Here is a 9,868-nt window from a genome sequence, read left to right on the forward strand (position 1 = left end):
GGTCGTGGGCGTCGAAGGATTTTCAGCAACCTCATGAGTAGTACATTACAAAGATGTTTTCCGTTCCTAACGAATGCTGACAGGTGAGTGAACAGGTAATGTCACATTAGTTAAATTTAGCCTTAGTTACACCATACATTTGTCATTCTAACCGTTGACAAGGCGTAACCAAGCGTGGTTAGAACAGGTGGAACTTTGGTTCAATAAACTTTATCAGGTCGGCATCTGAACGGATATTCTTGGAATGAAAACACTAGTGCGTTTTAGCAATGGGAGATTGATTTCAACTTCCGCGGGGACTGGTTTGATGTTGATCTGGCATGGACGTGACACGTGAAAGGCTTCCACTACCATCGGCGAACGAATTTAGTGTAAAGCTTTGGGGCTGATTGATACGCTGATATCTTGGTAACATCTGTGAAGGGATGACTTTAAGAGGCGAAGAGCTAGGGAAGCAGTAGCCAAAATTCTTTTGTGAATAAGACAAATATGTCGATTAAAGAATCTTTGAATTTTACTGCATTTTTCTTGTTGGGTTCGAACTTTTGTTCATCATGGGTCGTCAAGTTCCCCTGCCCCAAGCAGATATTCGAACAAGGTTGATTTTTTTACTGCCTACATTAGCTTCGGTCTGTTACAGAGTGCAGGTATGTGGAAACCTCAGCTGCACTTTAAGCTGGTGAGTACTGTGGTTGACCGTGTAGTTGCTAGCATCTCTAATATGAACATGAATTTTGCACTCCATCCTCCATTTGGAGGAAAACCAACCCCACGGAGACACCTAGAGTGGCCTTTGTTGGAAGTCACCCAGGTAGACTCCCTCTCGATTTCAAGACCTTACCTGAACAGTGTTCGGTCTCTTTTGAATAGAACCTTTTGAGAGGAATACTGTGGAATGCAACCAGCCAAAAAATTAAAAAATATTGCACAGAGTTATCCTTATCGTTTGCTGTCATCTGGTGCCATCGCATGTTGTTTTTACTGGGCTTCAAAACTGTGCACTGCATCCACGGAGATGGTAACCTATCCTAGACAGATAAACCTTGGTCAAACGGAGTCAACCACAATTCGATTTACAGAAATAACGAAAGTTTCCGTTCGACGCCTTGCAACGAGAGGAGTTGCGAGACGGGAGGATGTTTCCTCTGATGGAAAAGCTAAAAGTGAAAATCTTGCACTTGAGATGAGTTTTTACATCAATGGTCTAGCTGGCAGCCGTTAACGTTGTCTCCTTTAGAAAGGACTTACTTACGATGGAAAGTGCTTCGAACTAACAGGTGAACTTTGTTCAACAAAATCGGCGTGAGCTGTCACTAGGTCGAATGTTCCTTCTAGCTCAAACACACGAGTTTGCTCACGCTAAATCCACCATTTCTTGTTGGTAATTTTCACACACACTACTCAGAATGTTGCTGAAAACCCGTTGACAGCCCATGACCGCTTCTGACCCTCTGGGGGCTTATCAGGTGAGTGCACTCCCCGGGCCTTTGTCAAACTTAGTTTCTGTTTTGGGCTAAATTGTACGCTATTCGTGAAATACAGTATCTCGTAAACAAATGAAGCTAAATCTTGCGTTTATGACATCCTCAACTGTTAGTTCCTCTGGCCGACAGCAAACGAACCATTTGATTGCGTCAAATGAAATGCTTGGACCGAGTGAACGGGTTGGCTGGTCACCTCATCGTAGACTGTTGCCGGCAAAACTGTCTTGTGTAGGTCGTCTTTGCTTCATGCATACTGGGGTAGAGTTAATGTCGTGAAACATACGTTAGCCGGACCTAAACAGAAATGACCGGTGCTAATCGATAATTACTACTGTATGATTTAAAATCACCGTGATGCACTTAAAGAGTTCACTCGTGCAGTTCTAAATCATGGTATCTAGATTAATGCGAGTATTGGAGCGTGGTAACTTTCGCAGTGGTGATATCCTGGGAGACTTGGTCCGCTTTCACCTAACTGTTAATTGATAATGACCAAAACAAGGAAGCTAAGGGACAAACCAATGTATTTAGACTTCATCTCGGAAATTTTCGCCTGCTCTGCTAGTATCATACAAGCACTAAAAAAGACCGTTTTGTTTTAGTCAGCTTTTATTTGCTGATCACGGCTCAACAGCGCTTATTTGGATATTTGTATGGGAGACAAGCTCGGGGCGGAAGATTATCACTCAGAATAACACGGAACCAAAGAGTCTTTGTGATTAGTCCTCTTAAGTGAAATGAAATATCGATCTGCACCGGGTTGATGCGACCTAGTAAAACTCGGCTTCACTTGTCATTCAGTCTTTTTCTAGTAAAAAATGCTCACAGGATTTAGAACAGACCAAAAAATCAATATGGCCCACTCATTTCAGACCACCCATGATTATATAGGTTGGGTAATCATAGTGTGTTTAGGAAGCTTGTCTTTCTCAAAAATTTCAAAATTCACAGAATCCGTTGTCGATATTGCTTTTTAAGAGTAGTCCTCCTCAGAAGAAGTTACTAAGACTGGAAAGCTGTAAAGACTATAAAGACACACTCTTCTTTTAATAGGTACCCCCCAAAACGGTCGATCACATTTTTTCATTTATCAACTTAGATTAAAGGTTGGAAAGTAGGAATAAATGCACACCGATTGAATAAGTTTGACGTATGTAGAGCCTAACTCGTCAAATTTAGCCTATCTTCGAAGGGGCTTTTGCATCACATCCTGGCCGATGTGGAGCAGAATTCTCGGATCCCCGTAGAGGTGAACCACTCCATATTTATCTCTATTGGCGACGGAGATGCTGAACACTGTTAAGCTATGTGAAACTAGCAGGAAGTATTCTGGACCGTGAATAGGTCGTCTCCAATCAGACAGACGACGATCTTGTGAACCCAATCAGTACCTTCCGATCTCACGGAAAGCGCATAAGTAAGATTTAAACGTGTTGCTATACACATTCATTTACAAGATTCTGAAACGTTCCTTCAGCGACCTAACCCTTCCGGGCCCTAAAGAAACTCACATCTATACCTCCTGACCCGTTCTTCTGGTCACGAATACCAAGCTGACCATTTGTATTACCTTATGACTTTGTACGAACTCAAGTCTTGAAGTTTCATATACACACTTGCACACGTAAACATTTATTTATCCAATCGTTCAATTATTTTGTGTATTGCTTTTGGACGGCTTCACGCTCTACCAAGCCGGATGAGTTTTACTGTTTCACTGAGTTGCTTGAAGTTCGCTGATAGTGCGAGTAGATTTGGGTACTCTAACAGAGGTTTCTTCCTTTGTGCGCATCCGATCTATTTTGGAAATTTGACAAGCACAATAAAGCCGTTTCAGTCCCATTGGAATAGCGACCCAAAAGAAATCCAGTGCGTTCGGAGACCTTCCAGTCAGTAGTTCAAACTCAAAACATGCGCCACTGTACTATTGGTGACGGAGCTCAGTATTCGCACAATGGAATTGAATTTTCCAAAGCCCTCACATGTCCCTGATGAACTGAAGCAATTGAGTTATTGGGTTCAGAGTAACAGTCCAGACCTTTGGGCCCTAGTTAGGCATCCCGAGATCTCAGCGAAGCTGGGGAATTATCCCACCCGACCTTTCCGCCAGAGGCATGATTGGTTCAGTGGATACAGAAATTAGGTGAAATTGGGATGATTTCTGGATAGAGTGCATACGCAACTAAATGCAGCATTTTGGTGCGAAAAACTTTATTCCACTCGTGAAGGTTTTGAAGCTAAGAGCGGTGTGCTCTTAATAGGCCACAGTGGTGAGTATATGTATTTACAGATTAGCACGTCCCTAGTAGATTTTTTCCAATGAGATACCACCTCCGGGAAAGACCATTTGATAGGGCAATGCCAATCACGACACTTGACTTACCATCAACAACTACCATAACGGTATATCACTTCAGTTATAGCCGTGACAATGCCACATTAAACGTTTCCCCTAAATGTACAGTATACTTGTATTTGCATGCTTGTTGGTTATTAATCCACCAGACCAAAACGTACAAACAGTCGGATGGTTTAGAGCAGTTCATGCCGTTCTTGCGCATGAGTATTAGGAAATGGGTTACGCCGGATCAGCTAATCTACAATGGTCAGTCTCCAGTCGTAAGGACTAACCTTGAGAACTAGGCACATGATTGGTGGTAATGCTGTCAGGCAAAGTTTCGAGGACTAGTTACAGCACGTGACGAGAGTGACTGGTGGTCGAATTTGAATCGATTAAGCTAATGCTGATAAAAACTGATAAAATCCAAATAGAGGTCTGGATTAGTCCAAGTGTTTAGGTGCTTCAGTGAGTTACAGCCGAATAACACCCCTCCTTCCCCACCCTGTGGGCTTATAGTCTGTGCAGAATTTCTGTCTACCTCGCAGATCTTGTGAGCGCAATCAGTCATTACCGTGCTGACGCTGACTATCTCTCCAAACAGGCCAAGCAGTCACTTACTAGTTTCACTGTGGAAGACGAGTTGCACATCACTTGCCCTAATAAATGGTTTTCGGTTTTGGTGTAACAATTCGTTAATCCAGAGTTAAGCGCTTGGTCATTTTATGTCGCAGCGTCTGATAGGTGAATTAGCGTTTACCCGATAACATGTCGTGAAAACCAGGGTTTTGTTTCACTGAAAAATGCATAAGAACCTCAAGGTTGAGGAAAAAGACAGCAGCTAGGGCGATCTCATTTGGGTCGAAAGAAACAAAACCCGGTAGGACTGATGACCCCCATCGAAACATTAGTCACTTTCTAGGTAGCTGATTTTGTAAAAACTCGGATTGTTCGCACTTTCTTGGAATAGTTGATTCGAGTTTTGTTAGGTTTCAATGGGTTTCAAGTGTTTGTCTTTGGATGCTGTTATCCCGCCATGTATTCTAAATATCTTGTTTTTTTCACCAAAATATTGTTTGTCAGAACTTTTTTCAAGTTATTTTTTGACAGCCAAACGTGATATGTACATCAGACACGATTTTCCTAGCTGCTCGGTGGATTTCAGGCATTAGACATTGTTGTCCTACAGCAGCTGGCTGGATCTGGACATGAGTTTGCAGTTTTTAACGTGCTTAGGGTTACCATGACATTCATTTTGCGGAGTAAACGTTTGTCAAACACAGCCGCGAAACGATTGAGAGCATGCCGCGTCGTCCGCTTCGGAAAAGCTAGTCGGTAGGATGAGTACAACGTTCCCTTATTTTTGTTTTTCGTCTGGTGTTGTCTATACCGCGTCCCTTCAAAACAGCTTTTGAAGGTTTCGCGATCGTGGTTGATGATGGAATATCCGTGGATCCTTCCCTGTTCTGGTGATGTTTACATATCGGTTTCCTATGAATAAAATTTATTTGGCCGTGTAACCGTCTAGGTGGATGAATTTCTATCGCGAATGGGACATTTGGAACAGCATCAACCGGCTGTTTGTAACATGCCGAAAATGTCTAGAGATTGTCTAGAGATGACTTTCGCTCGTAAGTGTTGAAATCCACAAGGTGGTTTATGAACCAAACGCACATGGATGACGATTAAGTAAGTAGGCTGTGGCAGAATAAATGATCGATCATAGAGCAGACGAAATAAAACCAGGTCTACTGTTCATAAATAAAAAACAGTTCTCCAAAAGACAAGCCCCTCAGACAACGATCGCCCCGCATCCTCAGAAACGTTCATTTTAAGTATGTTTGATTCTCCTCGGCTTTGTATGTTGAGAGTGAAAAATAATTCCGAGAGGGAAGAGGCAATTAAAACAAAACACAGGAAAATTGCATTCAGTTAAATATAAACCTTTAGCGCAGGTTTGGCGATCACCGATTTGTTTTACCACAGCCTATGTGGAAACAAAAAATATTCGAGTGCAGGATGAAGTGAGACTAAATATTTACTTATAAAACGTAAGGTTGTTTGAACGTGTAATTGCTTTTCAATCCAATAGATGTACATAACTTGTTTCAGGATCATTGGGATCCTGAACAAATCATTGAGGACGCTGGGGTCAGGTGGGGAGCTTGACCGTATTTGCAGTTAATGGGATGGGTAGGCGAGAGGGAACGGTCGAGAGAAGGAGGGGAATAGTTGCGGGTGTGCTATCAAACTGGGTATGGCAGTGCCGTGCCATTATTGGCCTGAAATGCTCCAGTTTTTGGACAGCCCCGTAAAGTGCGTCACATTTAAGTTCATTAGGCTGGGAGGGCGATTTTTTGAGCAGCAGCATTCTTTTCAGGCTAGCAGAGGGAACAAGGTGGAACGAAGCCGATATGGGATCGCAGGTTTTTTAGTCCGTGTGGGAATCCTGTGGTCGTAGATTATAGGCTAGGTGGAGTGGATGACAGCCAGCCAGGTCGTCCAAAGCGGATATTGCCTAAGTTCAAAGCTTGGGAAAATGCGGGAATGGGATGAGATTGATAAAGCACTTTGAGTTTGAGGAGGAATAATAAACATCGAAAGAAAAACTCAACGTCTACTGAGATTAGGGTGATGACAACAGGTGATGATGTGAGGTAAGATAGGGACGGGCCGGTACTTGGTACACAAGCTACCAGGCTTTGGTTTTGCTAACGTACGATATTAAAGTACAAGGGATCTAATGCAAGCCGATAGAAGCACGCTGAATGGTGGTGTTGGTAAGGAAGTCAGATATGTGTAGACTGATGAGAGTGAACTTCCGAAATGATGGACAGGTTATTCTGGTATTTTTGCGTGAGTTCAACAATACCTGGAAAGAAAGTAAGTGTAAAAGAGCTATTCACCATTCCCCGAAGCACTGCTATCTGCTTCAAGTTAACAGGTGTTGCATGGCGAACAAAAAGCCTTTTGGGCATCAGTTTTTCATGCTGGTAGCGGAGGTTAAGGAACCCCTGTAAACATATATTTCTCACCGTATGTTTCCTCCTGATAGCAGTAGGTTGCAGGTAGGTTCGTGTGGTTTGTTTGGTTGACTGAGTGGGCTTCGGAGCGATACACGTCCAATTATGACAAGGGCTCCGCAAGTCGATGTAAGCCACGGGCATTACAGAGCCTCCACGCTATTCCATTTGTTTTTTTTTGAGTTCAACAATACCTGGAAAGAAAGTAAGTGTAAAAGAGCTATTCACCATTCCCCGAAGCACTGCTATCTGCTTCAAGTTAACAGGTGTTGCATGGCGAACAAAAAGCCTTTTGGGCATCAGTTTTTCATGCTGGTAGCGGAGGTTAAGGAACCCCTGTAAACATATATTTCTCACCGTATGTTTCCTCCTGATAGCAGAGCAGTAGGTGTAGGTTCGTGTGGTTTGTTTGGTTGACTGAGTGGGCTTCGGAGCGATACACGTCCAATTATGACAAGGGCTCCGCAAGTCGATGTAAGCCACGGGCATTACAGAGCCTCCACGCTATTCCATTTGTTTTTTTTCACGAATTTCTTTCTCCATTTTTTCACGGTTTGTAGCTTATAGCTTTGCCAGTTAAATGACAACCATGACGAGTCCAGCCAGCAGCCACAAACAGAAAACAACAGTGTACATTTTTAATTTCCTGAATTTAAAGGATACAATCAAGGGATAGTTTTTGTCTTCAGGTTTGGATGGGTTTATCGGCAACCAGGGAGAACTTACTATATCACACTGCACGGTATCTTTGTCTAACGCATCGTACCAACCTGTGTAATGGTCGTCATCTAATCCATCTAAATCAGCAAGAACCGATAATCTTTTCTCATCCAGTCGAACTGAAAAGGTACCGCGAATAAAGACAACTTGCCAACAACTCGTGCTTTTATGCAACGGGGAAAGTATTTGTACTCATTAAGAGCGGAACACTTATTGAGTTAATTTGCATCCATTTATCCTATTCATCAGCTCTAATGCGTTCACGAGGTAATGGATATGAAAACGTTCCACCTACTGAGGTGATACGCATATTCATCACTTCCATATAGATAGGGTATAATCGATAATGGTTCGTTAATCTGGTGCGTTAGTGTAACGGTTGCGTTTTTGATGAGGCTGGAGGACGTCGGACGGTTTCAGTAAACGAGATCAACGTATATGGTCGTCCATACTGATAGATATGTTTACCTCAGAGTGATGTTGATAAAAAATAACCCCTTACCATCAAGATTGTACATTCGTTGGTTTGTGTACCTCATGGTGGTTTTCTTGACATGGAGGTAACCTTCACTTGTCAACCTTGTATTGGTTAATTTCTTTCCCAAGCTTCGCAGTTTTCTTCTATGTTCCTGAACGCCAGTCGAGCAACTAATGTCAGTGCGCCATTAAGTTGGTTTATCCTTTCCCCTTGTTTGCTTGCATATGGTTTTGTAAACTGTATCTGATGCCTCGGAACCGGTTAACTGCTTGGAATTAACCTTTTGCGTCGTCCAATTGCTTCATTCGTGATCTACATTGCGTTGTGGTCTACTCTTGTTGCCTTTGATTAGTTCATTCAATAGCAACCTTCCTGTTTGTTTCTGCCTCGCTCTGATTGGTCAACACGATTCACAATTGGACTAGTCAAAGAAAAGAAAGAACGGACAAAGACCATGTTATCCGATAAACTGGTTGAAGGCAAGAGAAACACACTACAACACAGTATGAATCAGGAAAAAACCGGTTGTTACGGGAGTAAGATCTACCACAAAGAGTCGGCCAGGTTGAAGGAGTGGGAAACACTAGCATTGAGTGAACTCAGGCAATAAAAAAGGACTAACGGAAAGATTGTAGGCAAATCGTGAAGCTCGATGGGCAAATCAACCACTATTTGATCAGTAGCCAATCTTTCCTTGATGCGTAGTACATGCCGGTCCCAGGGTGGTTGTGTATAGGGAAGTCTGGGGGTACAAACCAACTTTCTGCGCTGGTCTTGTGTTACCCTTTGATTAATTCCTTTCAACAGTGGATATTTTACTGGCGGCAACACAAATTATACTAAACTTTACAAAAACATAACATGTTTGATCCAGCAAATAGCTAAAAGTCTTTTAAACCCTTTGCGGAAAAGAAACACAAGTAGCTGCATTAAGAAGTCAATAAGCGAGCCGTTTTGAGTATCTCAGCATGTGGTCGCACTGTGGATAAATTCGCACCAACCGGGGTACAATTCTGGAAACAATACATTGACTACAAATACGCTCATTTCCATTTAAAACTCAATTCGCGTTATTTCACTTGTCACCCAATACGATAATTTCGGGAAATCTCAAAGACGGAGGGATATTTAATGGCATCGGAATAAGTCGGTATTTCTTCTGACGGCAGCGAAATCCATGTGATCACATATTTCCTGAGGGGTGTAAAGGTCTGGCTTTGTTTATACGGACCACTTTGCCTCATCCTTTTGCGGTTATGTCCACACGGTTTGCACTTGCCATTGAATTACTTGCTGTATATATTTCACCAGTCATCCCAAGTTTGGTTTCCGATGCTTCCTGACATAGCAGTCTGTTGGTCTAAATCGGTCGGGCATACAGAACATCAAAGATGATATCTCAACAGGAAACGGTTTGCGGACGTCCGCTGGTAAAGCATGTGGCAGACGTATACGTATTCATTCATAGCCAACGCACAAATTGCCATAAATTTTTGTCCTTCATTCTTGAATTTGGATCTTAACAGAACTGTGTGGGAGACTCTGGGCTAGTTCGAATGTTTCAATACATGGACCATTGCTTGCGGTTCACTGCCTAACGAGAGGAAGACTGCCGAGTCAGGCGTCGAGAGGATGAATACGCTCAACGTCATAAAACTAGCTCTGGTGTTGGTTCATATTCAACCGGCAAATTTGACGCCGCAGCAAAAAGAGGTATTCGGCCACGGCAATAATAAATGAAAATGGGCTCGGAGATCAACTTTAAAGTTCAATTCGATACGATCACTCACAAGAATCTAATTTCCAATATTTCAGCAGTATTTAC

This window comes from Opisthorchis viverrini (assembly GCF_000715545.1).
Source record: "Opisthorchis viverrini unplaced genomic scaffold opera_v5_76, whole genome shotgun sequence".
Taxonomy (NCBI): Eukaryota; Metazoa; Platyhelminthes; class Trematoda; order Opisthorchiida; family Opisthorchiidae; genus Opisthorchis; species Opisthorchis viverrini.